This window comes from Myiozetetes cayanensis, unplaced genomic scaffold (genome assembly GCF_022539395.1).
Source record: "Myiozetetes cayanensis isolate MyiCay16 unplaced genomic scaffold, myiCay2020 scf18, whole genome shotgun sequence".
Taxonomy (NCBI): domain Eukaryota; kingdom Metazoa; phylum Chordata; class Aves; order Passeriformes; family Tyrannidae; genus Myiozetetes; species Myiozetetes cayanensis.
Genome location: NW_026087389.1, coordinates 5,170,370 through 5,195,890, shown reverse-complemented (window position 1 = coordinate 5,195,890; position 25,521 = coordinate 5,170,370). Strand labels below are relative to the sequence as shown.

At 41.2% G+C, this 25,521-nt stretch overlaps 1 protein-coding gene across 1 annotated transcript in view; it reads left to right on the top strand.

Moving 5' to 3' along the window:
- The window catches only part of TAFA1 (TAFA chemokine like family member 1), a 212,099-nt gene that overhangs the window by 172,511 nt on the left and 14,067 nt on the right, over positions 1 to 25,521 (top strand). The gene's annotated exons all lie outside the window — the stretch shown is intronic.

Sequence of the window (25,521 nt, the reverse complement as noted above, 5' to 3'; positions counted from 1 at the left end):
CCACGGGTTGCTCTGGCTGCAGCTGAGGTAGGCTCTGCACTGAGCTCTCCTCACCCTTTCCCTGGCTGGACTCCTAGGGGTGCTGGTGTATCTGCACGTTTTGGAAGCACCCAACTTTCCCTCATTTGGCATTCACCTTCCCTCCAAGTGAGCGAGAGGGGGAGCTGTGCAAGTAAACACTGGGAAAAATGTTTTCCTCTGGGTACCTTCCCTCAATCACGGGCTGCAAAGGCATGAGAACGGAGCAGGGGCTGGTCCTGTTGTAGCCCAACCTCAGACAGGGGTATTGGTGGGTGCTGTGGAATGGAGGGTTGTGCAGGCAAAGCTCGGAGTCTTGCACATTTGACACCAAAAAGATGAGAGTTGGGGGTACCCTGGAGCAATGAGAACCTCATGTTTTCTCAGTAAGTATTTGTGGCACGTGCCTATCTGGGTTATGTATTAAAGATACAAAAGAAATGTTTTATTTCCAAAACACTTTCAAATTTTTAAGCTGTGAAGCAGTACTTCATGGCTTGTTACACTGGGAATGTGATTCAGCTTCTGAACTCATGACTAAAACCCTGCTATGAATGCACCTGTGAATGATTACACTTTAATCCACATTCTGTCATTCTGTTATAGCTTAATTACCCTGATAGAAAGAATCTTTTTCAGCTAAGCACACTCCTAAAACCATAGGTGAAATCTACGGCTGGTCTTAAACAAAGATCAGCTGTACCAGCCTTGAAGAATTTCATGTTCTTCAGCAGGTCATGAAAAACAGTCAGTGGACAGAGCAGAGAGACACCATTAATTCAGCTCTCATAACTCTGAACAGAGAAAAGAAGCTCAAAGAATGCTTTGTTAAGAAAGAAGTCGGGTGCAGGTGTGGACTGAAGCCTAATTGCTCTGTCAGGATTTACGATAAAAAGAAATGTTATTGTCTGGAATTTTGAAAGGAATAAGGATAAAACAATGAGTAATATAAAAGTGTAAAGCAAGTCCCATTGAAGTCACTGGTAAGACTCACTGTGACTTCAAAGCCAGAAAACGTGAACTACAAAGGAATGTCTTCCCCTTTCAAGTTTAGTTGTGGTAGTCAGCCCACAGCTGTTTTTGTAGAAGGCTGGTGAAGGGTTCAAAAGCCCAATATGCTGCTCGTAAAAATTAATCCAAAGGACATTTTCTTTGGCCTTTGTTTTATCCCAGGCTTTGCTCTGTGACTTCTGACATACTGACCTTGTTTAAGTCAAAACTTTGTCCTATTTGGCTGGTCTGCTCTTGCCAGGGCAAACTCCCAAAACTTCCCACGGGGGTCCCATTGACGTCAGCACTTTTACTCACACAAAGATTTGGGATTTGTTGTTTCTTTCGTACAAGAGGGCATTTCAAAAGGTCATCTGCAACTTTCTACCTTCCTTATCTACCATATTGTAAAGATTAAGACTATTTAATCTGACATTAGGTTTTACACTTTTCGAGATGTACTCAGCATATTTTCAAAACATTTAGATATTATTCAGGGATTTACCCTCACGTTGCCTCCTGAAAAGGCATTTTGCCCTTCTTTTTGCTTTCTTACAACCCAAGACACTTTCTTCAAATAAAAGGCTGCAGATTGCTGTAGGCTTGGTGGTTTTACCAGATCTTGGTATCACACATGGTTTCATAACCTCAAAATAACTTTGTTGTGATGGTATCAAATGTAAAGGTTATATCAAAACTGTCATATTTGGGTCAGGACTGTAATGTCCACCTCTCATTCTTCATTGACCTAATCTTCATGCAAAATTGATGTCACCTTTCTGAATAGGCTCAGATTTTCTTCTGTGGCATGAATAGAGCTGGCTGTGGGAGCTAGAGAGCAACAGTGAGCAAGTGGCAGCAGGGAAGTGGGGGTTTTATTGTTCTTTATGGCTTGTCTACACCAGTTTTCTTTGGTTGCTTCCATCAGCAAAACAGTCTTGTGGCCACCTCATTTACTTTTTTCTTTGTTCTCATTGTTGTTTGGGGGTTTTTAAGCAGTTTGTTTTAGTACTCTGCATAAAAAACGTGGATGTTTGTTTGGACATGGGAGTCTCCACCTTTTCTGTGCTCTAGGGTAAAAGAGGAGGGGAACAGAGGCCAAGTGAGCTGACAGGGTTGCTGAGTTAAGTATTAACAGAAGAGCTCTGACAATATTCTCTCAGTGTTAATACTTCATATCATTACTATAAAAATGTAATAGGGATACAAGATACTTATAATTTACTGTCACTTTTATACTGGAAATAATGTGCTTTTTACCATACCCTTTAAAGTGGTATTGAACCATTCTGTACAGTCAGTGGGTGGTTTTGTCTGTATGTTCTTTGAGGCTTTTGAATAATATATAATTTGTTCATCTATACTGAAGTTTACTATGTTACAATGATGCTCTCAGAAACACTTTTGAAATGTTTCAGTTTTTCTGTTCCCTTCCCTTCAATCTTCTTCCAGTCTATTTTAAGCTCTTTCACAGGCAACCTCATATTTCCTGCATAATTATCATGTGAAATTTGTTGGACCACAGAGTATGGAATAAGAGAAAAGCACCTGCACTGGCTTTTGAAATCAGTCACAAAGGGACTTTCATGCAGGTTGTGTATGTTGCCAGTGCTTTTAGGAAATGAGGTGGTTTTAACACTCGTCAAAACCAGTGAGGGGAAAGGAAGTTGCTACTGAAATTCTGTGCAGTATTTCTCCTTCTAAATTATTCCTTGTAAGAAAGGTCTCTGCAGAGATCTGAGGTGATCTGGTTCCATGTTGTCTGCAACACAGGATTTGAAGCATTAGCTCTCAGGCAGCAGGACTAGTGTTTTACTTCTTCATGGTCTGCTGTTGTCCTGTTTTATAGCAGTCATTCATCAGGGGAAAGGGAAATCATTCACTGATAGAGAGCAGTAAAATGAAATTAATCCAGTGTTTCCCTTTCTCACAGACTGGCTTTGGATCACCTGAAGTTTCAGATCATTCCACAGTGTATGAAATATTAACATGCAGGTACATACTTCAGATTTCTATTAGTTTGAGGATAGTCCATCACCAGCCACCACGTGGCCCTGTGAATTTAGATCAGACTTCATCAGGACTGCATTATCAAACCAAACACAAGTCCTAGTGACCATTGGGAGCACCATGACTTTTAATGCCTCTCTGGGCCACCTCACACCCCTCCAGTCATGCTGGTGGATGAGCAGTTGGTACTGCTCATCCTTATTTTTCCATGTGCAATAGTGGGAGCAGAGAGAGGACATCATCCACCAGCACATGTTCCTTTTGCTGGCATTTTCTCTCCTTTCTCTCACCCAGGACCTACAAATTAAAGTTTCATAGCTGGTATGTCACTCCTTAAGGCAGATGGTAAGTGCAGCCACGCTGTTGACATGAGCTAATTGAGTTTGATTTTTAAATTATGGATAAGATACCTACTACAGAGTGAGCATAGATTCAGGAGCACTGTGTTCCTTCAGGACAGAGGTGCAGCACAGCCCCTCGTGGGTCCCTGAGCTGGTCCTCAGCCCATGGATCCTCCCACAGCACTGGTGCTACCCCAGCTTGCACCATCTAAGAGATGGGCATGGGATACACGGCCACTTCCCAGCCCTCCCTGCACTGAGAGCAGGATTCAAGCCTGGCAGAGTCAAATGAAAGACTCCTATTGACTTTGGGTCAGGTCCTTAGTAAACGCTTTGTTAGAGAGAATCCTGTATCTATCAGCACTTACATCAAGTGAAAACAGTTCACAGTCACAAAGCCAATAGTTTTCTATTTATCTAATGTGTGCTTTAGGTGGTATCACCAGAAAGCCTTTTTTTCCCCACTCTGTGAAAATACTTTCAATCAATTCTTATTTCTCGAAGAATGGGGAAAAAATGCTTTTTGAAATCCAAGGAGTCAGCTTCTCATCCCTCTAGCTGTGCTTCGGCCTAGATAAGAAGAGATCTCAGGGTCCCATATTATTAATGCACTGTCTATATGAATAACGAGCAGCCTTGGTGAATTATTCCACACTCCTGGGAAAATCTATAGCCCTGTCCTTCTGCAGCACCACTGGAACTGAGCAGTAGGCTCATATTTATTTTTATTTGGGGAATTCAGATGACTTCATTTGTGAGGAGGGAAAAAATGTATCTCTTCCCCACTGACACCCATTTAGCATAAACTCAAAAAAAAAAAAGAAATCACAGAATAACACATAAGCTATTAAAAAAAAAAGAGAGAGAGAATACACAGTATTCCAGTACTGTGTACTGGAATATTTTAAGACTTTTCTTTTTGTCCAGAAATGTGTCTTCTTGAAACGCCCTTGCAGCCACCCTGAAATCACAGCCAGATCCTGAGAGGTGCTGACTTCGGGGGGAGCAAAAGCAAAACTGGCAGGGATGATGCAGACTAATTAGTTCATTTACCAAGGCACAGCAGCTCTCATTACTAGTTTTTCTTCTCATCTGCAGGACAGAGGCTGAAGGGAGCAGAGGGAAGGTAAGTGCCTGACCCTGCCCATGGTGGGTGAGTTTTTGTGTCAGAGCACAGTATCATCTCCTGAACCCAGACCACCAGTGAGCAGCCTGGGGAGAGCAGAGAGGCTCTGAGCAAGTATTTGTACAAGCAATCTGTGTGTGGGAATATGGACACATATCTGTGCTCACATATATATATGTGGGTATTTCTGTGCACATGCTCCAGACCCATCCTGACACAGGTGGTACTTTAACAGCACCCAGGGCTGTTCAGATACAGGATGTTTTCAGTGATTGAGGCACACGGGAGGAGGATGTCCAAGGATCAAATCTGCAGCCCACCTGAGCCAGTTTGCAGTGAGGGTTTCCCAGTCAGGCACTTCCCTGTCTCCCAGCGAGGGCTGCGCCGTTTGTGCCGCATGCAAACCTCCACCAGGCATTAGGGAGAGAGAGACAGATGATCATGTCTTTCTGGTGTGAAGATGGTGCAGCTAATGAGATCCTCTGACTGTGGGTTTATGTGAGTACATCTTCATCTCAGCTATAATTTGTCTCCCTACCTGTGTCTTATATTTCTTTCTTCTCCAATTGACATTGTGGTTTCCTGCGCAGCAAAGCAACCACCCTTTTTAATATCGAGCCTATAGAACAGCTGACTAATCCACCCCTGACGAAGTGTGGAGAGCTCACTTAAATCCCAATTTCCACAGGAAAAACATTTTCTTTTTCTACTTAAGTGGGGAAAAAAGGCATAAGTCATGGCACTATCTCCATCTACCTGAGGGGTGGTCATTTTTCCGGGCTCCAGCTGACAGATTTCAGTGCTGACACAGAGGGTGCAGAGCCCTCACAGCCAACCAAGGTGCACGAGCAGCATCCCTGTGGTAAAATTAGGGATTGGTACAGCCATGGAGCAGTGTGAAGACGCACAGGAACATATAATTACTTCACCTACATATTGGGGAGAGCAACCTTTCTCTCAAATACTTGCAATAAGCCCACTAGAGGCTAAATGGAAAAACAGTAGGAGCTTTCTCCTCTGATAGGTAGCATTAAGTGTTAATCACAGCACTGAAAAGAGCCTGGTGAGGGGTTTCTGATGCAGGGAGGGCAGCCAGCCATGCCAGTGTGCCAGGCACCACAGGGAAAAAGAAGTGAAAGCTGGATGGGAAAAAAAAACATAGATAAAATTCCTTTGCAGGATGAAGGCACAGGCAGGACCATGCAGGTGAGAACCACGAGTTCAGGTAACATCAGGACTGGGAATGCTGCCTGGAACAGCATGGAGAACAACCAGGAGAAGGGGTTTCACAGCTTTGCATACAGAGGTTTACCTCATTGAGGCAAGAAGAGGGGCCTCAGCCCCCTGTGAACTATCTGTGAATCTGCAGGTGGCAGATCTAGGGGCCAGAAAAGCTTCAGCCATGCTAAGGGAGGCTCCTCTCACAACAGCCCAGCACCCAACAGTGCTGAGGGAGAGATTTCCACATGTCAGGAGGGTACAGACTCTGGTCTGTATCTGCCCTGCAAGAGAAAGTACTTTGCTACCATTTACTGCGTATGTGTGGAGTGGTGTCCCAGCTGACACAGGATGTGTGGTGTCTTAGGAGTAAAAGCTTTAAAGCTTTACACCCTGCCTTTAAACAAGCACTGGGTCCACCTCTGCCTTGAGCAGCAGAGCCCACGTGCACAGTCCAAGCACAACATCCAAAGTGCTCTCAGAAAGCTGTTTGACACCCAGGGGCAGATTTTCAGCTGGTGTAAACTGGCTCTCGAAATCCAGAGAGACCTGCTGGTCTGAGCCAAATGAGGACACGGTTTGTTGAGTTTAGGAAAATGAACAGAATGGTGACTGGCTATTAATCCTTGCTCACTGTCTTTGGGGAATATATGGGAGCAGTGTCCAGCTAATCAGTGGCCAAGGGGAGCTTGGGGAAACATTAGGGTCAGGTTAACATCTGTGCTGTGTCCCCTCCCACCAAACCCTTGCAGTAATTCCAGTGACTATCTATCTCTGCAGGGAAGGCCATATTACTAAATGGCTAATTCTGCATGAGTTCCCATCATACATCTTTTCTGCATCAAATGCTGTGTTTGTGGTGCACCAGGGCTGGGAAATGCCATGTGATTACAGGGATCTCTATACACTGTAGAAAATATATGATCACAGTGTTGTATTCACCATCAAGTCCTCTTTAATTTGCTGTCGAAGTACTTCCCTCTGTAAACATGGAGCTGGTTCACAAGGCTTGAATGTGGTTTTTGGGGCTAGGATTTGAACACAAAAGAAGTGGATGATTAAGGAAAACTGAAAAATGCTCTTCCCCACTGCACTCTCTTTAAATTAAGAGACAAGGACCTGAAGTTACTGCACACTGAAATTTTGAAGAGACAGTGACCAAATCCTTGAAGGAAGCAAACATATCCTTAATCTTTTGACTGATACAGAGAAATCAAACAGGAGTCACTAATTTAGCCCTGAGATTGTCCATTGTGTTGAACCACTTGAATTAATCTGGCAACTGCGACTGGAGGCAGGCAAGTCAATGAGTGTTTAATTGATTTCAGGGAATCAATTGTCCATACAATTGATCACAGACACATTTCCAGTTCCTCCTCTCAGAATACAACCTGTATACTCGGTAGGACCCAAACCCCTCAGCAGTTTGTCAGTCTATAGTCTGGTTTGGGTGGGTTTTATGCATTAATATTGCAGAATTGTCTTAAGCTCAGGAATCAAGTAAGTACATCACAAGCAAGGGATTTATTTCAAATCTTAGACTTTGTGCTGAGGAAGTGTGATACTCAGCACATAGATAACCTGCAGATTTTGGAACAGCTCTCTATATGTAGGTGTCAAAGAAAGCATTATTCCTCTCTGGGAGTTGTTTCCATAGACCATTCAGTTTGCTACAATAACTGTTCAAGGTTAAGCAAGATGGAGTATGGAAAATTCTAATAATATTTTAAAAGTGCTGCCTCTCCCTTTTGAGCCTATCACGTAAAAGAAAGCGGTGTGGAAAGGATCTGTGCTCCACAATTTAAGCATTCTGCCCTGTGTCATTAGTACATCAAAACTATTCTGCAGGCAGATGAATGGCCTTTAATATGTGGGTTTGTGTAATCATTTTGTTTTGATTACAGTTCCTAGGCAGAGAGCATACAGCAGAGTTTCCAAGATGCATGTGCATGGTCAGTACATTTTTTTTTTTATCTTCCAAATGTGCCCAGCACTCATGAACAGCAAGGTGAAACATCATCACAAACCATCACTCAGGAATGAAATTGAGAAGCAAATGACACTGTCTTAACTGAGGACAAAGGCAAATCTCCCATTAACTCAAATGGGAGTAGAAAACATATCTCTGTATTGGTTTCCTTATTACAAAATGCCCTCTTCTTTTTCTCCAGACCCCTCCATGAAATACCATCAAATATGGTTGTATGTAATATAGTTATGCAAATAACAAATGAACTCTATTTCCTTCAGAAGTTTCCTTTCCTCCTCTTGAAAATTGTTAACTGGATGGACGCATTTTAAAACAAGAGCACCTGCAATCCCTGTTAAATATAAAACCCCGAGTCCATTAGTGTAGTGAACACTTGTATCCCAATTAGTTATCCAAGGACACAGGTGAATTAACTTGTGGGACCAGGTGTGGAGAAAAGCTCTGGCTGCTCAGCAGAACAGGCAGCCCCTGTTGGGAGAGAAGAGTTGTAGGGCAGCAGAGCAAAGGATGGAGTGTGAATCTGCTGTCAGATCGACACATGGGCATGAGGGATGGAGAAAGGCTGAGAAAACACAGGGGGGTTTAATAGATATAAACTCCTCAACATTAAATGTTGCTTGGAAATTAGAAGAACAGTAGTGCTGGCTCTCAACCACAAGAGGTTGGAAACAGCTTCACTGTAGGGACAGCTGGTTTTGAAGACTTCCAGTGTCTTTTGCAACACCCACAAAATGCAAAGTAATTAGCATTATTTGATCAAATAATACCTCAGCATACTGGTGAGCAGTGGGTAGACCACAGACTAAAAGTCAAGACAAAGACCTGTAGAGCAGACTCATAACACTCATTTATGTGTTAGAGACAAAAAAACCTCTTGCAGTCTTTAGTTACAGTTTGACTTCATTTCATACAATATTTTTTTATTGTTTGGTTGACCAAAATTGGTTTCTTTTTTTTTATGCATTTATTTGCAATAACCTGATGATAAATCAGTTTTAGTAGTAGTACCAATTAATTCTCTGTTGTAAATATTGACTTAGAATTTTTCAATCTATTCTGTTCTGTGGGAGATACCAGTCCTGGACTTCCTTGGATGAGCAATAATGAGGCAGTATTGCAGAATCCATTTCCACTACTCTTTTGACACAGCACTTGTAAGTTTTGTGTGATAATTGCAGAAAAAACAGCATTTGTAAACACAAATTAAGTAAATTATAGCTTTGCTACCTGGCTTGTGTTCTACCAATCACCCCTGGTGCCCAGAAGTGGGGATTCTAGCAAAATTTATCCACTTGAGTTTGCAGATTTCCCAGCTGAGTTGCTCATTAACACACAGCAGAATGGAAACTGTGATCAGAAATGATCTGTGATTACAATGGACATGGTCTAAATGTGTTGTGTGTAGTTAGGTTTGATAACAAAATGAAATGGGGGAGGGTTTGAAATTCCTAAAATTCAAATGAAGTTGTAAAGCACCCGGCTCTGTGTGTTACTGTTTACTGGCACTGAAAACCTTTTGAAACCTGACACAATTTCCTATCAAAAAAGAATAAATTGGCAAACCAGGTTAAAAGCTTATACCTCAAATGTAATAACCCTTATGCAAAGGTCTTCAGGGAAAAGACCAACAAGTGTGTGCTGAACTGTATCAGTCTACTTCTGAATCATCAGGAACACTCATTGCTAACTAGCTTTGGGTTAGGCCCTTTCCATCTGAACCGCTTTCATTTCAGTCTCATTATTTATGGTAAGCATAGCCACACTCTTCATGCATTTTGCATATTCAATTTTCAAGCCAAAGCATAGGAGCTGCATTAGCTTCAGTGCTCCCAGCAGGTAATCAGCCTCCTGCAATATCAAACCTTATGTCACCACCAGTAATAGGCTGGAATAGTCAAAGCCTCAGAAGGACTGTGCCTGCCCAGTTCCTATTAAAATTAATGGGCACTGGGCATCCATTCCCTCCAGGCAGCTTTGGAAATATCAGCCAAAATGTAGTTGTAAGTATTAACCTTTAGGAAGTTAGTGTTGGCGGCTTCCCACTGCTCTGTTCTAGTTTCCAAAATCAGTGGCTCTGATGAGGCACAAGCCCAGCTCTGGCTCGGTGGGACCAGCTCCTCGGGAGCAGCTGTGGGCGATTCCCACCTTCAGGCTGTTTTGGCTGAGCAGATCCTGAGGACTCAGAGAGGAAATTGTGAGGCTGTTCTGCTGCCTGTACCAGGAGCAGCCTGCTCTGAACACGACTTTTTTTTCCTGGTCATCAGGGACGAGGAAACCAGTCCCATAAAGGTCAGTAGAGGCGGTGTGAAAACGCTGCCCTGACTCTGATTATGATGCAATAGTGAAGTCTGGGGCAGAAATGCCAAATATATTACAGCCTAACTTTTAAAATAGCCGTATTTGGTGGAGGAAAAAACTGTCTGTTAATGTTTTATATATTAAACCCTGTAAGAAACTTTGCCCTGCTGATTTAACCTTCTTTAATTAGTTTTGTTTTGTTTTTTATCTTTCCTGTCTACTTTTGCAAAGAAAAATAGTGTGACATTTGAAAAGAAAAAGCGGATTAGAATAATTTATTCTTGGATTACTATTAAAGTAATAGAAATAGCAATATAAATTCATGTTTATAAACAACTTCCCGGTCTCATGTCTAATCCATATAGATGATGATATTGGAGCAGCATGACAAATAAATTTGCTGTGCTTAGACTGAAAGGTTTTCCAGCTAACAAAGTCTTCAATAGTGTGTGTTTGAAATGTTTCTGCAGTAGCTGAGAGCAAACTGTCCCCTTTGAAATTTTTTTTCCATAAATAGTTCTAAAATAACCAAAGTGTAATCACCACACTCAGATAGCAAATTGTTCATGGACACAAAGTACAGTCCTAATTCTGCATGAGTTCCCATCATACATCTTTTCTGCATCAAATATTGTGTTTGTGGTGCACCAGGGCTGGGAAATGCTGTGTGTCTGCAGGGGTCTCGGTACAGTGTAGAAGATATGTGATCAGAGTATTGTATTAAGCATCAAGTCTCTTTCTCTTCTGTCAAAGCCACCTTCCCTCTATAAACATGGAGCTGGTTCACAAGGCTTGAATGTGGTTTTTGGGGCTCAGGATTTGAACACAAAAGAAGTGGATGATTAAGGAAAACTGAAAAATGCTCCTTCCCACTGCACTCTCTTTAAATTAAGAGACAAGGACCTGAAGTTACTGCACACTGAAATTTTGAAGAGACAGTGACCAAATCCTTGAAGGAAGCAAACATACATATCCATAATCTTTTGACTGATACAGAGAAATCAAACAGGAGTCACTAATTTAGCACTGAGATTGTCCATTGTGGTGAACCACCTGAATTAATCTGGCAACTGCGACTGGAGGCAGGCAAGTCAATGAGTGTTTAATTGATTTCAGGGAATCAATTGTCCATACAATTGATCACAGACACATTTCCAGTTCCTCCTCTCAGAATACAACCTGTATACTCTGTAGGACCCAAATTCCTCAGCAGTTTGTCAGTCTATAGTCTGGTTTGGGTGGTTTTTTGCATCAACATTGCAGAATTGTCTTAAGCCAGCTAATTAACTCTCAATAGTGTATGTCTGAAATGTTATCACTGTAGCTGGAGACCAAACTCTCCCCCTTTTAATTTTTTCCACTAAATAGTTCTAAAATAACCAAAGTGTAATCAACACACTCTGCTAGTAGATTGTGCACAGACACAAAATACAGTCCTAAATCAAATAAATTGCTAATTATGAAGCATTTTCTAGGCTCTGCTTTGCATAGTATGAGATAAGAAACAAATATAAAGCACTGGCCTCTATTACTAAATGCTGCTAAAAATGCAAAGTGATGTGTGTTCCTTCAATTTCAACAGTGCATCGTTAGTAGAAACCCTGTAATGACCACTTGCATCTTAATGACTTGTTACACTGCTTCTTCACCACCACTGTGAGTGCCAGCTCTGTGTTGTTGGTGAATACCTCTATAAATTTAGGAAGTACTGATGTAATTTTGCTGAAGCTTCCTGCATTTTTATTCCGGTGTTCTTATTTTTACTGTCTAATAGTGATGGACCTGGATGCAATGTGTAACCAGGGACATCAGCAGTGCTGACAGGTCTGAGCAGACGCAGAAGGGCCAGTCAGGGCCCTTCCTGGCTCTGCTGAATCGACAGATTTTGGGTAGAATTATGGGCAAGGCTTACTAGAGTGTCCCTGTGCTCAGGGCATGGATCGTGCTCTTGTTCTGCCAGCTCTTCCTGAAATATTAGGTTTTGTTACATGAATACAAATCAGCCATGTTAGTGTAGTGTCCTGCTTGTACAACATATTTTGGTTATCTCCACCTTTGTATTTGCTCACTTCATGGCATGCTACCATATGTCAAAGAATGCAGATGCTGCTGCTTCCTTATATAATTTTTCAGCCAAAAATGACAGGTGCCTGGAATTATTATCATATTATTTTTGTTTGTTTGTTTGTTTTTCACTAAGAAAACAATGCCATAGATGTTGAGAGGTTCTTCCCAGGAGTTTTGCAGAGAGCAAGGGGTCTATACTTGCACTCTGAAGTCTAACAAAAAAACCAATCTACTAGTTTATGCTGCAAAACGAGGCAGGCATCCAGCAAGGGCAGGGGCACAGGCATTGTGGAGTGAAAAGAAGAAAAGCTGTGTTGTGGGCAAGACAGGAATGAAGAGAAGTCACACTGCAGAGTGGGAGCAGATTTGTTGTGTAGGTAATACTGGATGGATGCAGTAAATAACCTCAAAAATTTGGATTTTTTTTTTTCTCATAAACCTGAAAGAATGTGAAGTAAATAAATAGATTAAAGACATGCGAAGTTCAGATCAGTGTTGTTGTACCTGGGAAGGATGAGATAAAAACTCAGAACATGGGGGGCAGAACCACAAGGTCCTGTTAGACTGTCAGCCTGGGGAAACCCTAAGGTAAAAGGAGATATTCCTGCAGCCTGCTTTTCATTCCCATCCAAAAACACTCTTCCTTCCAATTTCTCTTTGGTGTCAAAATAAATGAAAATGTTTCACAGTGATTAATGGTGTGCTGGCTACACAGTGAATGCCAGTAGGGGGATACAGCTGATCAGCCGGGAGGATATTTTCAGAAAACCTCATCATATTTTGTTTTGACTTTATGCTGACATGTTGAATTTTGGCAAAAAAAGTGATGAAATTCAGCCAGCTACATAGGCATGTGTGTGTGCACTCAGACACACACGGGGAGAGTCAGTCACTCGATGGCTCCCCTCTCTGGAGAGATGCTCTGTTACTTGGCACATGCTGGGCTGCTGGTGACAATTTGCACCTGGATTGTCCTCTCCAGGGATTATGTGTGCAGGACAGGCTTGCAGGAGCATCCCTGTGGCCTCCAAGACCACCCAGCATCGTGTGGCTCTGTGGGACCCAGCAAGTTCTACCTCTGAGAATAAAAGGAGGTGGCAAATCCCACTGTGTCCTTGTTTTCTTTAGGAAAGAGGCTTAATTATTTAAAAAGTGCTTACAGGGTTTTAGAGGAAGGACCAAAAAACTTCTGCAACCTAACGCAAAACAAATGGGTACTTCCAGGTTTTGATAGAGCTTGCTATACATGAGGCCCCTGCTGCATGTATTCACCTAGAGACCTTAACTGTTATGCAGAAAAAAGAACAAAACCAGCATAATATTATTTCTTTCACTACAACTGATCTCTAGTTTCCCACTTCAATTTGCCTTCTAGATTAAGGGCAGGTGTTTTGTACTGCTGTGCATGTGAGGTGTTTAAAATTTGCATGTGGTTTCGATTTCCAGGGGGTTCTGTGAGGCTGAGGTTGTGGCTTATCTAAAATTTTGACCAAGTCCAAGCTCTGTGTTGCAAAAGTCAATTTAGGTTTTAGCTGTTGTTTTCACTACTACAGCGAATAATCCAATTTTTAATTATGTTTTATGTCACTTTATTATTTTTTAAGTATTATTTGCTTAAAATTTAGTTGTTTGTCATTATTGTAATTTCAATGGAAGGGACACTGGAGAAACCAAGCCTTGCTGGAATAGATTGTTATCCAGTGTAATGTATTGATCAGGTCAGGCAGTAAATTAACAGGAGCAGAACACCATTAAATTTTGAACTTAATTGCCTTCTACTCTTAATTTCTATTGGATATAATCAATAGGTGCCAGAGGAAAGTTAAAAGAGTTATTTAGCAAGCTGCTGTTTCCTGCAGCATAATGGAAAACTAATGTTTCATCCTCTAGTTGATGCAAATAATTTGTAGTTCAAGTGTGGCCACTTAAGCATTTTATCAAAGACTCACTTTTAGTTCTGTCTTGATTAATCTCCATCCCTCCAAGAAGGAAACATGATTTAGTGACACAAACTGTTTTGGTTTCGCTTTTGGTCTTTGCAGCAGCACCGTTTCCCTCTGGGGTTTCTCCAGCCTGTATTCCCAACTCACTCACTGAGTGTCTTCAGGGGGATATTCTCAGGCCAGTTCCTTTCAGTATCATTTCCTTTTCCAAGGAAATGCAACGTTTCAGCCAGTGGAAATGAAGACCACAGCCTTGGTCTTGACTTTTCTCCTTGGTTCTTTTCCCGGCTTGTCAGGGCAAGTTTCTCATCTCTCTTTTTTTCACTGCCTGCAAAACACCAACGTAATCAATCGCCTTCACCAAGGTCTAGTGTCAAGCTGATGTGTTGTACTCTCTTCCTGGATTCCCTGTGCTGATGATTGATACACTTTGTTCTGTACTCCAGCCTGCTGTTCAGTTTGCTACTCCTTCTGTCTCACATTTCCCTCTATAGTAATACTTCAGATACCTTTTTTAACTTGCTGCTGAATTTCAGTATTGCTTATCCTGCTGTAATCTAAACCCAATCCCTTATAAATCAATATCTCAGTGCTATTATTATTATTTTTACACCTCTTGGAGCAGTCTTTCCATTACCTTGTCTTTTGCTAATAAAATGCTGCAGAGGAAACCCCATGTTTCAGGTGGCCCCCTGCCAAAGTTGTGTGCCCTGTGTCACTGCTCTGTGGGATTACAGGGACATTAAAAATCCATTAAATGGCAGGTAGACATCTGATGTAAATTAGGGAATTACTGCAAATTTTGGTGGGTTTTGGAACCTGTATTACTGAAGCAGCACATAGAATAAAACAGGTCAAGGTAATCATATCTCATATTTTACAGTAGTGTCAGTTCTGTGCCAGTGGTGCTACTCCATATTTATAACTTTATATTGGCATGAGGCAATTCACATTCAAGTTAATGGGAGTTTTCCAGGAGTGTTGATTCAGATTCTTGATGAGAAATGAGTATAGCCCCTTTTGCTCATCTTTACAGCAGAAATAGCAGTTAGAGTTGAGAAGAGTGTACTTCAGATTTTTATGAAGTGGAGCATAATGATGTATCAAATGAACCAACCTTCATAGGAGTTTCATTTTCTAAGAGAGTTGACCTATACTTGCTCTGAAAACCAAGTATCTTCAGGGAGTGGCAAGTTGCCCTCCTCAAAACAGTGTCATAGTTAGTGATCCTTGCTCCAAAATCTTGACCTACATCTGTCCACAACCCTTTCTATTATGAAATGTGGGTAACAGGTATTTTACTGTGAACACATTTGTTTTTATTCAAGTCCTATATATTTAAAAAACATTGCTTGCTGCCTGTGCAAATTCAAAAACTGCCAAATCATCAAAAGAGCCGAGTATGAATTTACCTCTTTGACAATTATTCCTTGTCACATTATTCTGGTTAACAGGGAATTCATCACAGGGGAGAAGAAAAAATAAAGCCTCTTGACAGTTACAAGAAATTACCTGTGCTTACAATAATATATTTTCCGAGGGAAGGCTGGAGGGCAGAGTTTGACAGTGCTGAAGCTGTACCACCTACAGTGACGTCCTGTGACCATCACTGGCCTGGACTTAACCTTTGCAGAGGGAAGACTTGTTCATCTGTGTTACAGATTAGCTGGCTCGCAGTCCCAGCTTCCCAGTGAGGCTGAAATTCTCCTGTTTTGGCTTTTCCACTGTTGCCCAGCTCATCACTGGTCCTTGTAGTAGGAGGAGACAGAAGAAGTGGTGTTGTGCCTGTTGTGTGTTTAGGGAACAGAACCACAAAGCCCAAGTGCCCATGGAAGCCTATGGCCAAAAAGGAAATTGGACATGGGGCTAATTGAGTATGTCTGGCTAGAATGGTGTCAGCAGTTATAACAGCACTCCCCATTTCCCACGAAGAGCTTCTCCATGTGTTTCACACTTCTGCCAAGAAAAAGATAAAAGGAGATTTTTCTCTGTCTCACTGAGGAGAATCCCCTTTTCATCCAAATGAATTATGCTGTCTTGGAGGCGCCAGATTAATCTGTCTGTGATATCCCTTGTGTATTTCTTCTAGACTAACACATTATCTGTGTTTCTTCTTCCATGATCTGCTGGTACAAATGAAAGCTAGCACACATGGTAGGCTGGAAAGACTGCTACCCACTGCCACGAAAAACTCTACAGGGACAAATCTGCCCTGCTGAAGAAGAGAGGTGCATAATAAGACATTTGTGTTGATTATGAGGGTAGTTTGGCACAGTTCAAGCTCATTCTCTGACTTGCTGTCATCATGAAAACTTTGCAAATTATAGATTATTGTGTTATTGGTATGCACAGCAGGACAGGCAGACAAGGTAGGAAGTCTCAGAGACACACATGAATTAGGATTAAATGGAGCAAACTAATTGTCAATCAGATCTAGTCACCACTGAAACGAAGAAGATGGAATGAGACAGGATAAAATTCAGTGAGGTAACAGATAGCATTTCTGGTTAGGAAGAAGTCCTGGGTTATGAAATGCTGGTGGATTTAATGTTCAATTCTACCCTTATTTGTCATGCACATTGTGAAGCATATTTTCAGTCATCACTTTCTGGTTGCATCGGGGCAGTGGGTTTTTGTTTTTCTTAGAGTACTTGATGTTTTATAGCTTAGAACCTTGGCAGAAGTTTGTCTGTGGTAATATATGATTCATATCATGGTAAGTCTGGGGACTGCAATTGGTGCTGCTCTGTCTACACTCTGCTATGTTTGTGGAAGGATCAGGTTTGGAGCTGTGAGGTTTTCCTTCTGATCCCTCAATCCAGAAGTGTATTTACACCATTTTTATCCCCCAAAGTTATCCACTGCTCACAACTCTCTTCCCTGAGAAATATTCAGATGAGGCATTCTGGAAAGCAGACTTATTTTGTGTATGCTGGTATCTGGGCTATGCTGTGAGTAGTACAAGACATTATACCAGACAATAACTCTGGTTATCACCCAAAACCTCCACAAACAACAACAAACCCCCAAAACCCAAAAGAAACAAAAGAAAGTAACATGCTAACCCCTCCTCTGTGCTTCAGAGGCTTTGTAAGATAGTTCTGGGAGTTTCAGGTAAAGATAATATATTCTTGGCATAACTGTTCAAACTGAGTGTGCTGACTCTATGCATAAATTGTTTTCAATTCTGTCTTGTCATTCAGTCTAAAGTTTCAGTGGTACCTTGGTGGAGTTTCTCAAAACATTGGTCCTGGCAGGTGTAACATGTCTGGCTTCCACTGAAGGGGAGCTGAAGGGAACCTTTAACTTCTAGAAGCTTTGCCATTAGTTTCATGGCCAGCAGAACTAACAAATTATGGCTGCAGGAAAAGGGTATAACGTGATGAAAATGGAAAGGTCTTTACATTGCGCCACTGGAATTATGAGTGTGAAACCCTGCCACGTATATGGACATATTTTCCAACAGTTTCAGCAAAACAAGGAGATTTCCAGATCTTTGTCCTGAATGATAAGCAAGTGCATTTTATATAGATATGCTCAGCATTGCCATAAATAACAATTTCTCTTCTTGCCTTTGCAAGCCATCATCAGGAGGTGATGGCATCACCTCCTCATTCCTATCTTCCAGCAACCCACAGAGCTGTAAGAGCATGCATGTAAAAATGCATAAAAATGTCAGCCTTGCAATTTAAATGTCAGGTCTTCAATCTTATTCCAGTACATTTAGACCCTCTTTTGCATACAGTGTGGCTGACTTCTTACAATTCTAGTTTTCTTCAAAATTACAGAGGATGCTTTCATGGCCCTTTCTGATAGTCCCATTTGTTACTCTACCCCTGCAGAGCAAAAATGTAATGCAGTGAGCTGTGCTGAGAGACTGGTCCCAGACAATCCCTCAGGGATATTAAATACATGGTTATATTGTCTTTGTGGAGCTGATCTGGCTCCCTTTTGCTTCACTATATTTTAGCAAGCTCTTACTGAAATGCTGCTGGGATTTAGTCTCAGTGTGATATAACCCAGCATCTCTGCATGGGGAGATGATGCTGCAAAGGTGTGTCCCTGTTACCCATCTCTTCCAGTGCCCTGGAAAAAAGAAAACACAGATTTTTATATGTATATATAGATCTGTGTGTGTAATCCATTTCACAGCTATCTGTTTGTCTGGATTGTTTTTTTCCCCATCCTTTATCGTTTCCTCAGGTCTCTTATCAAGAGGGGCCATTTGGCCTCATGCTGAGTGATGATCTGGGGGTGCTGCAGACTGTTGAAGGAAGGCACAGAACACAAACCCTCTAGGCTGCACTACTGAAGCTGCAGACATAGCCTGCTCCTCCCTCTCTCTCCTAGGTGCAAATAGATATTTTGGATCTCACTTTCTAAGGGAATTTAGTCATCTAAATTCCATGCTTGGGCACATAAATGACTTGCCCTCAGAGGTTTTCTAAATTAAAAATTACAATTTAAAACAAAAAGTACCACCAACTGTATAATTCATTTTCTCCCATTCATTCCATTTGAAAGTAAGACCAGAAACAGTGACTTGAAAGAATAAGTTTATATAACTCGTTAGCTTTGGAAGAATTTAATTCCAAAAAGTAATAATAAATGTACACGTGTAAATTAAGAACCCTCTCTAGAGTCAGATTTTTTTAGTATTAAGAAAACTTTACTTTTATAGTTCTATAAAATGTTCTGGGCATTCCTAAAGAATTCATGAATGCCTTTTTACTCCACTGCTCACAGAAAGTGGAAAGGATTGTCTCTACTTCTCTCTCTCTGAGAAAGAGAACACAAATACAACTCTTCATTTCCACTGAAGTATCAGGGATTTTTTTACCATTTTCACCCACGTCCTTCAGAGCAACTTGTGCAATCCATAGTGATCCAGGGACAAGAATGTACTTCCCCTTCCATCTTGGCAGGGTTTTATAATGCCAAGGTAGGGCTTGGAACTGCTTTGAAATCCTTGCAGTGGAAGTGTTGAAATGACACACAGGAAACTACTGTGGTGTGATGATGCAGCATGAGCCTCCCAGGCATACTAGAAACGCCTCTGGATGTCAAAAGCTGTCCTAATTTGACCATTTCTACCAGCTTTTTAATGAAAAAATGCTGACAGTGTTTGAATAGCTCATTTATATTAAAATACAAAATCTTGAAGCACATCAACCATCAAAGACACTTCCTTGCAGAAACCGTTCAGCGTTTCCGCGGCCAGGGCTGGAGCTCCCTGCGAGGCAGAGCTGGAAGGTCTCCCCATGAGCTCCCAACACAGAATTGAAGTCTTGAATGCTCCCTGGCCACGAATCGAGCCTCTGAATGCACAGTGACTGAATATTCATTTTGTCCATTCTTCAAAAAAAAAAAAATACTTACAATTTAAAGCACAAGAATAGCTCCATAGCTCCATTCACGAGCCGCGGTGCGAGACGAGCCCCCGCCACTGGAGCCGTATCTACGCTCCTTAATAAGAATACAACAAAGCTGATACATTACCACGCATAAAAATAATGAAAAGAAAGATATCCAGGGAGAGAAATTACCTTTTTGTCATGAAGTGATGTGGGTTGATTATAAGCATAAGGTATTATTTCTCTTTGTTGTTCACTTCTTTGTGCAGGCTGGGACAATCAGGACGCCGCGTGCTCCTGCTGCAGGGCTGGGTGATATCAGGGTTTCGACACTCGGAACAGCAGATACTTAGGGGTGAAACTTTCCCCTGATTTGAGCTGAACTATTCATCACACACGTAGCTGTCATTAATCTTACATGCAGAGCCAGGCTTCTCATATTTCAAAATCTTTGGAGAGGCAGCTTTTTAATCTATATTTGGTTCTTCTTTTCTCCCCCTCTGAGATTGATTTCTCTTTGCATATAATGCTGCAGTAGTTTCAATTTAAACAGAGCTCTGAAATAAAATAGTTGAATATAAAACCCTGGCAAAGAGAAAGGAAACAATTATCTTGAAATCCTTTTTTTTTATTTTTTGGAGGTAAAAAACTTCAATGACAGCACTGCTGACTGCAAAAATTGACATGTATTGTAACTTCTGTTTCAAGCAACGGATTATCTTAATCACAACAAGAGGGCACATACTCCAGGATGGGGACATAAATTCAATTAATCTCAGTAGTAATTCTCAAAGCAACCCATTTGCCATATAATACAGCACCCTGAAGTATCTAAATTACAGCAGCTAAAGCTGGTTAAAGACCAGGCAGGGTGCAGAAGCTGCCCAGAAGCTCTTGGTGACCAGTTCTACCTTCCTCTACTTCCTTCCTGACACATCATTCCAGGCAAAAGGTAGATCTCCTGTGAGCCAGGAAAATGAAGAATAAAGGACAACAAAACAAAAATGTCAGGGAAAACAGGAGAAAAGACAGAATGGCTGCAAGGGCAGCAAGTGGCAGGGGGTTAAGGTCTAAACTTATTCTCAAAAATACATGAACTATGACAACTGCAGGTTATGAAGTATCTATCAAAAATTTCTCGTGACCAAGAGCAAAATTTTTAAGTGGTTTGCATATCTCTCTGGGTTCTTGAGATAACAATATAGCCGTCTGTTCCTTATCCTGTAGGTCATTGATACAGCTCATACTCTAAACCCTTCCCTGTTCTAATAATCAGAAAGGATGTTACTGGAACCCCAAACTCTTTGTCATTTTTACAGAACTGAATCTGGACACGTAACATTATAAATTCAGCAAAGTGTGTCACTATGGGAACTGTTTCTCCTGCCAGACAGCGTTGGGAATGAGCTGGAAACGTGTGTGTGTGTGTGGATGTGTGTCTGCCAGGCAGGCACATACATAAACATTCAAATGCAGATATGTAAATTTTACCATTAGGTGTTTGCATTTCTTTGCTTCGCCATTTCTTCTTATTTTGCTTCATTTAGCACAGATCATCTCTGTAAGTCTGGCAACCAGTCAATTACTGAATGCCTTTCAAAGCAAGGGAGAAGGAAGATTATAAAATTCATCAAACTAGCATAAATCACCATATCTTCCCCACCTGAGGATCTGACCCTCCAACAGTAGTTTCTTTCTTCCTTATAAAGGTAATTATTCTATTAAAATTAATAGCAAAATGAATACTGCTGCGACTGAATTACATGGGATAAGCGTGAAATACTGTGATCTGTTCTGCTATGAATTAGTAATTACAGTGTGCCCAGTGAAATTTGCATACATTCCTCTCCTTCCCTGCTATCTGCCTTGGTTTAGTTGCTAATGCTCTCTCCAGGGCTGGAGCTGGAGCTGGCTGGTGGTTTATGCAAAGAGGAGGTGTTTGCAGAACACGGCACCCCTGAGTTTTAAGATAGCAGAAGAAGTTACAAGATAAGCTTGAGTTTGTTTGGTATTTGAAATAGCTGTGATTGCCTTTCTAAATATGGTGGAGCCCTTTTTTTTTTTTTTTTTTTTTGTACTTACATAGATGAGGTGAGAAGAAAAGAAAGTCTGTTTCCTTTCCACCTACTATTTCTGTGTGAAAAGTTTGGTTTCATGATATGACTTTGAGTTGACGCTGCCTGGAGCAGTGAAAGTAGTTGGTACCTCAAAGGGCTGGTGCCTGGAATAATGGAGAATCCAGCACAGGAGGAGCTCTTGGACCTGCAATAGCTCCTGTTTTGGACAGACCTGTTTGCACTTTAGGTGGTTTGTGGAAAGTTTAAAGTTAACCTTGAAGAGGATAAATTATACGGGGACGAAAGGCAGCCTTTCCCAGCCACCTATTGAGAGACACCTCGTGGGTCAGGAATAGCAATTACTTATCAACTACAGGATGGCAGGAGACAATCTCTTTGTTTTGTGCTCTGAGGTCATAGGGCAGAATTCAGGCATCAGGCCCAAGTTGGTTTCTCAAGATGATAGAGAGCAGGGAAGGTTTTGCCTGCAGCCTCACAGCCCTGCCATGCCTGGGTACCTGCTCAGCTCAGGGGGTGCTTCACTTGAGCAGGAGCTCAATCCCCCACATTTTAATGGAAAGGGATAAATGGAAGAAAACTGAGCTGGAGAGAGAGCTACTCCCCTTCAACCCTCAATGACTGGAATCTGACATCCTACAAGAGCTCGACTTGGCTCCAGGGGTGGAGAAAGGGAATCACGGCTGCCCAGGGAGGCTGGGAAAGCTCTGTCTGGCTGCATTCCTGTGAAGTAATTGCTTTTTTTTTAATAGGATTTTATTCTTATTAACCATATTAGGATGGTCACAGGCTGGTTTAGATAGCTAATGCTTGATTAAATAATGACCTGCTGTAGTGATAAATGAAAACTCACCTCAATGAATGAAAAACTTGTTTCCTTTTCCCAAGAATAGTATGCAGCAAAAATTGCTCAAAAAAGGAGAAAAAAAAAAAAAGAGGGGAAAAAAAACCCCCCAAACAAACTTATGTTGACATTCTCAATTAATATATTTTGTTTCTTTGGATAGACCTTAAACTTGGCAATCTCCAAGTTAATAGAAGGTTGCTCTTTTTCCTCTCTAAAATAGCCTGTGCAGTGCACAGCTTAACCAGCTCAATAGAAACATTTTTTCACCCCAAGGAAGCAGCCTCAGACAACTTGTAAAAAGGTCATATAAACTTTTGATACAAGCCATTATTTTTAATTCATGTAGTCTATCCATGTTTCCTAGTACCTGAACTGTCCTTTCTGCAAATTACATTCCTTTTGTGAATATAAACAGTTTATTAAAACTCCTGTATTAATTATTTAAATGAGTTTATAAATATTTGAGGAAGCCCATGCAAAAGGTGTTCATAATAAATTATCATATCCTACCTTCACTGAAAGTTAAATTAAAGAACTCTGAAGATTGCCTTCTGTAAGAAAGCCATTTCTGCTGCCTGTGGTAGGAGCATTTTGTCTAGGTAGCAGCAAAAAACCCATAAAAATCAGCACCTAAAGGTCAAAGTGAGATGACAACATTTGTATCTTAGAGTATGTACTAAATGTGACACACAATTGAGTATGTGGCCATTCCATTTCCTGTGCTCAGTGTTTTATTATGGGGGGAAGACATCGGTTTCCAGCCTCCACTTTGGGATCACAGGTGTGGAGACTGAATTAACGAGCAGAGGGGGAAGGATTGGGACTGAGGAGAAGCCTGGAGCAAGTGAAAGGAGAAATCACTCACACAGATCGATTGATTGAATGAGAAGTCAGATACTGGAAGTGGTGCTGGAAAGAATATCAATCCTGCAACTCCAAGGCAGATCAACCTGAACAGTGCAAGGGATTTCTTATATGAGAGGAAATGAAAAGGAAAAAAAACCAACAAACAAAAAAAAAAAAAAACCAAAAAAAAAAAACACATGGCAGCAGCAGGACAGCAAAAACTTCCCTGGATAAATTTTGTCTGGAAATTCTTTTCCAGATGGAAGAAAGCTTCATTTCAGAGTTCTTCAGTGTTGGTTGGCAAGGTGAAGAGTCACTTTGTGGACATTCCCATCTTTTGAGTCCCATTCTCCATGCACATGGTCATGCCTGGCTGTCGAGGACATTGCACATCATAAATAACAGAATTAGGGATTTCAATAGCCAAACATCTTTCCTATTTGACCAAGTGGGTTTGGAGGTGAATAATTAGAAATAAAACCCAGCTTGTGCTGGTTTATAATTGCTTTATAACAATGAAAGGAGGGAGCACTGCAAAACTATAGAATTATAAAATCAAAAAAATTTATCTAGAACTTTCTTTTTGGTTTTCTGGTAACTATAGCAATTCTCAGTGTCTTTGTTTAGCTATTTGTCTTTGAAGGGCTTCTGCTTGCATACATTTTGCAACTGGCAGAGCTGAACCCATTCTGCAAAGCATTTTACACTAATTCATGCTCAGATTTGTAAAAGAATTTGGGCTGGGCATGCTCAGGCTCCACTTCCATTCATTTTGTATGAGCATTAATGAGATCAAGCAGAACAAGGACAGATGTTTGTGAAAAACAAAATTTTAAGCTCCAATTTGTAGTGATGAGAATAGAGCTTACGGCTTTCACAGCTAAGAATCACCTGACCGGAGTGGGCACGGAATTCCTGGAGTATCTGGAGTCTACAACTCACAGCTCCTTCCATCTGCTTGTTTTTTCAAGAGCACATCTTGTGTATTACAACAGAAATAATGAACCTTGTCTAAATTCAGGATTATTCACTCTGAGGACAACAGGGTAAGGTTATTGTATAAATTATCAGTAGCGGAGATTTACCTAGAAGTGAAATCCAGGGATGGTAAAACAGAGGAAAAATATCACTGTAGTGAGTTTTGATCTTTTAAAATAATGCAAGTCAGAGTTAAATTGAATGGAGGCAAAAAGACATGAGCTGTGCCAGTACCAACGCGACCATGAAATTTCAAGTGCCCATTAACAGATTTCTCGGCTCTGTAAAAGGTTTCAGAGTAAATAAGCATTATGAGCACTGAAGGAAAACATCATTTCAAAGGAAAGCTTGTCAGTTAAGGTCAGTTTAATACCCACTCACGGATTTCTCTGTTTGTAAGCCTTGCTGATAAGCTTTTATAATTGAGTTATTTCCCTTATTCCATGCATATTGAAGCAGTAATTAAGCTGTGATATGAGATACAAAATATCGTGTGCTCAATTCATCAATTTTTGTTCAGTCTCGCAGTTCCTGTTCCGATTGCACTGGCATTGTTGCGCTGAAATATCTCCCAATCTATCATGTCAAGATTATGCATGATGTAATTTGTAATAGCAGCTAGGGATTTGTTTACAAAAAACAAATGTTCCTTTAATCTTTAAAACAAAATTAGACTTGTCTTACACCACAGAACAAAGAGAGTTGAATGAATACAAGACTTTTAATAAATCAGTAATTACCTTGTGTAGTGGCAGTTGGCTCATTTAACTTAACCTTTGAAAATCAACTTCCTCCATACAGATTTTAAACCCTGCTCTTCTGGTCTGTGGAGACTTAAGTTCTCTACAGGTGTGTTATTCATACCACAGCAATCCCCAGTTTATGGAAGAGAATTTGGACCATATTGCCTTTTCCAGGAGAGGTAATTGCAAGTTAACCACCTCCTAAAGAAATTTGCAGGCACTGTCATTCAATACCACTGTGCATAAAGTAGCACATACCCCATGCAAATTCACAGTACCATCATTAGGACAGTAAAACCCCTCTTAATTTCCAGTTCACATGGAACCATCCCCACAAGGAGAGCACAGGGCACCTGACGCCGTGCAGTGAGAGTTGTGGTTGGTGGGGGTTTGAATAAACATGCTCCTGTAGGTCTAGTGAACTGAAAGCAGCTGGTGGGTACAGACAACAGCAAAGGGCTGCTCCCATCCTTTCCTGGAGCATTCTGGGTCATCCATGGGTTGTGTTATCAGGGCTTTGACCTCCATCACTTCACTCTGAAAATCAACCAGCTGAAGGACACAACAGGCAGGACATTTGGGAGGCAAGAGAACCTACCAAGAATGTATTATGAGACATCAGGTCAAGCACAGATGAACTTCAACTAAAACTGGCAAGTGTTTTAATCACCAGCTGT